Here is a 4980-nt window from a genome sequence, read left to right on the forward strand (position 1 = left end):
ACCCACCTTCATTAGAGAGATCGACAAGTTGTCTGATCTTTCTTCACTTTCTGATATAGAAGATCGTGAAGATTTGTCTCATATCATTTCTGACAACCCTTTATTCATAAAGAATCCTGAAGGTCGTCCAAGTTGGTTGAAGGACAACTTTGTCTTTGATAATCTGCTCTATGGCGATGCTGATGAAAAAACATTTGTGTGTGAGGATGTCATCGATGACTTTACACTTGTCATTAATAATTCCATTTTTGAGGCTAATGTCAAAATTGAAAGGCTTAATTCTAGTATTAAAGAGTCTATGGAAATTCATGTCAATGAATCCCTAGAATTTGAAAATTCTTTCAGTGAACCATTAGAAAGTTTTGAGCCTCATGTGAACCCTAAATGCAATATGGGTAAAACTGAAATGACAATCATGCATCCTTCAAATTTATTTTGGAAACATCAGGATTTAGTCAATAATATAGACTCTACATTCTTAATAAGTCCTCATAGTAAATACGAATTGTTGTTATATTGTATTGCTCGTGAATTGCCGTATGATTGCCAAAATGTTAATGAAAAATTTGCAATATTGAATCACGTGATATATAGTCAATTGATAAATGCGGTTGACCCAAAATTTGTTATTATCTACAGAGCGTTGATGCAAGGTAAGGTTATTAAATATAACGTTTTACATAATTTTGAGCTTCAATTCTATGGTTCTGTATTGCATTTATCTGAATTTCTTTTTGTTCAACATATTGGATTACATTACATCAAATATCATTGTCATTCTTATATAGAATTTTCTGCCTTGTTTAGTTCTCTTTTATTTGCCTTGAATAGATTATGCGTTGATTACATTTTGAATGTGTGCAGGGATTGTGGAGTGGCGCTTAAGAAGAAACAGGCTCCCAAGATGAAGCCTTTCGACCCAGGGGGGATGATGTAGAGCATTCAAAGATTCAAAGTTCAGAAGCAGAGTTGGATCCCAATCCAACTCTCCAGACCCGATCTGGGCATCGCTACCTGAGGCAATCCACACGCGTGCAGGACGTCCCTTGTCCTAGTGGATCTACAATTTAGTCAATGTTCGCCATGCTTCTTTGCTTGATGCTTCGATTCCATTGTGTCTTCATGAAATCATATTTTTTGGATATTTGGTCTACAAACTTTATTTCATGTAATTTTTTATTTTTTAGGAGTTAGATTCTACGGATACATATAGTTCTAGTGCCCTATAGGATTCTTTTGTGACACTATAGGGTGTATGGGGAACAGAGGTAGTTTTTATTTTTTTTAATTGCATTATTTCTAATGCATTTTTGTGCAAGATCCAGTTGGCTGAATGTTTTGGATTTGGATCAAGATCCATACCCAAGGGGCACTAGTTGGCACCACTTGGTATGGACCAATATAGCCTTCATTCAAATCTAGCCTTGACTAATCCAAGTCAGTATAGTTGTTGGACCTCTGAATGGTCCTTAGCCAAAATTAGCTTAGTCAAAATTGTGGGTTGTGCTATGCTTGGGAAAGCCATTTTTCTATTTAATATGGCTCTTCCCCAAACTTATGAATCAAGAAAGGTCGACCAAGAGAATGTGGCTTTTGTTCTGAAAATTTCAAAATTTTCTTGGTGGAGAAGAAGTGTTTAAAGGATGAAGACAGTCTTTGTATTTTGATTGTATCTCCCTAGATACCGGTCCACATTGCATGATCTTTAGCTTGTTGGAAAGCTAAGTTTTTGTCCTACAAGTTTGTTGTTTATTGTTTTGCGTGATTCAGCAGGGTTAAGTCTCTAAAATCCTTGGCAAGTTTTCTACTGACATCATCAAGCCCTTTTGCTGGTGGAAAGCTTGTGTTTGTGAGTTTTTTTTAGAATCCCTTTGGTGAAGATCGACCTTGACGTGTTGTGAAAGCTTGAGGTTCATGGTTGCTGGACCTCAAAGTGATTGTTCAACCTGCTGCCAAAAAAATCTTCATTGGTATCGGCTGCTTCCCAGCGACATCCGATTGTCATTTTCATCCGGATAAAAAAATCGTTGGTTCATTACTTATATTTCATTTGTTATTTTTTTATGTTTCTTGTTGATTATTGGATGTAAGTTGCAAGTAGTTTATTTGATGTTATTAGAATGAATGTTTGAAATATGTATGTTATTAAGTGATTTTACTGTTCACAAAAATATCTGGTTCGATTTGTTATCACATAACTCGGTCTCCTGTCAAAACCCGAATTCTTGAATTCTGAGTTGTCAAGGATGACTTCAAAGAAATGATCATATCGCCCTCGATACTAGTCAGTTTCTGACTTTCTTTAGCTTCTCGGAGAACTAAGACGAACATCTACAACTTTGTAGTTTAGGCCATTGCATGAATTGGTCTTCTAGACTCTTGAAAAGTATTGACAATGTCTCAGTCTGACAAGATTCCAGTGTCACTTGTTTGGTTCATAACAGACTTGGTGGTGTTCGGTATTTGCTAATTATCTTGAGATTTCCTGTACAAAAAATCAACTTGTTTGATTTTGTGAAAAGCTAGAACTTAGATCTAAAACTTTTGTGTTTAGAGTCCTAGCTGAATCCTCGTTTATGTGTTTCAAAAATATCAATTGTTTTACTGTTATTGAATAGTTAGAAATTTAATTTATTTGTCAATATCACTTATCATTTTTAGAATTGAAAAATTTGTAGTGACTCATAATAAACTCAGAAAAATCCAAATCTTAGTTCATTGAAAAGGCCTGGATCAAACCTACGTTTTTTGAGTTGGTGGTTTTCACAAATTCTACTATTTGACAAGTCAAAAACCCATTCGAACAGACTGTTTGCAGAGTTTGGAAGTCTGTCATAGACTGGTTTGTCTGTCCCAATCTTGAGTCCGTGGAAGGGACACCTCTATTCCAAATTCAGTGATTTTAGATTCATTGGAAAGGCGCGTGAGTCGCACACAACTCTCCTTTGGACCACCTCTGTCGAAATAGAGTGCCCGGGTCTCGAAAATCCTTTTTTCTCGAGTCTTGTTCAAACTCATCTTCATGAAAAGCTTTCATGCATGTTAAGATCCGTTTGGATCTTAGATCGGTGTTCACCGAGTCCACATCAAAGAAGAAAAAACAACTTTAGGCACCCATCTCATTTATCTTCTTAGCTCATTTTTACCTTACTCTTTGGCCTTCATTGTCTGTTTTGAGGTGGTAGATAAGAAAGGAGATGCCAACTCTAGTCGATTGCCAAATGCCAGTTCTCAAACAACAAAGAGACTTTGACGAAACCCAAGGGCCTCAAATTCTAGATTTAGTGAATTAATCCAAAATTTTGCATTTCAATGGCAAATATCGACTCTCATGTAGAGCCTAAATGTAACAATCAGAATGTCAGGTGGCTTTATATAAATATGTGATAAGTTAAGCAGTGTTTCGCAAATTACTCAAATTGAATAAGTTTCAACCGCAGTCAAGTACAAGTAGATCATTTAAGATACGATGGAAGCCTTTAGTATTGTATTTTATGCTGAGACAACAGTCAACTTGGGGCTGAAAATAAGTGTGGGGTATCCACAGTTTTTGCACGGTTTTGAATAACCAACCTCCCGCAATTGCACATTAAATGAAGGACAGGTTCACATCAGGCTGAATGTGGCCTTGGACTGTAGTGAAGACAATGACTTACCTCATCACACGCATGCGTATATGCGGCTGCTGTCCCCTTGTTAAGCTTGAGCTCTTTCTAATCCTAACAGTGCTCTTTAATTCAACAACTGCAACTTGAACTCTTCATTGGACTGCAACTTGGGTTGGGACTCTCTAGACTGACCACGTGTTTCAACAACCTTTCTCAAGCTCAAGGGTCCGAAAAGGACATTGCACTTGTTGCATAACAAGACATGTCTATGAGCATTCGAGGGTTTTATGAAAATACATGCAATATGGTCTTTTGAGGATATGCATTCAATCTTCAATTCTTTTTGGCTAATATTTTTCTAACAAAATGAAGATTCATTTCATTATGTTTGCTTCAATTATGAAAGACAGGATAAACAGATAAACAAGTCACCCCAACATTGTCACACAACACCAATGGAACTATTGAACTCTTAACACCCAGGTCTTGCAACAAATAGTTCATCCATGCAACTTCTGCAACAAAAATAGCAATCACTCTATACTTAGTTATACCTAGCCTTTGTGCTAGAGCGAGACACAGTTGGTTGCCTTCGTGCACTCCATGAAAACACATCAGACCCCAAAAATACACCCTAACCTCTCGTTGACGTCTATCATCCAAAGACCCTGCCCAGTCTGCATCAGTATAAACACTTGATCCATTGAGAAAGATAATTTGATGAGAAGTCCATAATGAATCATATTCTTCAAATATCTAAGTATCTTGTTGAAGATTGTCCAATGATTTTCTGTGAGATCTTGTATAAATTTGACAAACTTTGTTTTACTGCAAATGATAAGTCTAGACGTGTCATAGTAACATATTATATGGCTCCCATAATACTTCTATATTGAGCTGGATCTGTTATAGAATTGCCACCAAATTTGGATAAATTAAGAACAAGTAGTAGACATAGGCATGGAGATATGTTTAGCTCCAATCATACAAATACGTTTTGAAAGTTCAAATACATATTTTCTCTTAGACAAAAATAGACCATCTTCAGTAGAAACTGCTTTAATGCCCAAGAAATAGTGAAGAGATCACAAGTCCTTGATAGCAAATTCTGCTCTTAACTGATGAATAAGTCTCTAAACCTCTCTAGGTGAGTTCCTAGTAATAATTATATCATCTACATAAATTAAGATTAAAATTCATAAACTCCTGATCTTTGTATATAAAAAGAGAGGTGTCTCTTATGACACCCTTGAAACCAAGACTTATCAAAAAAATGATAAGTCTAGAAAACCATGCATGTGGGGTCTGTTTAAGGCTATAAAGAGCCTTCTTTCACTACAAAAAAATAGGTTATTAGCGACGGAATTTAGCG

Source organism: Nuphar pumila, chromosome 11, assembly GCF_984573655.1.
Source record: "Nuphar pumila chromosome 11, dmNupPumi1.hap1.1, whole genome shotgun sequence".
In the NCBI taxonomy this organism is placed as follows: Eukaryota; Viridiplantae; Streptophyta; class Magnoliopsida; order Nymphaeales; family Nymphaeaceae; genus Nuphar; species Nuphar pumila.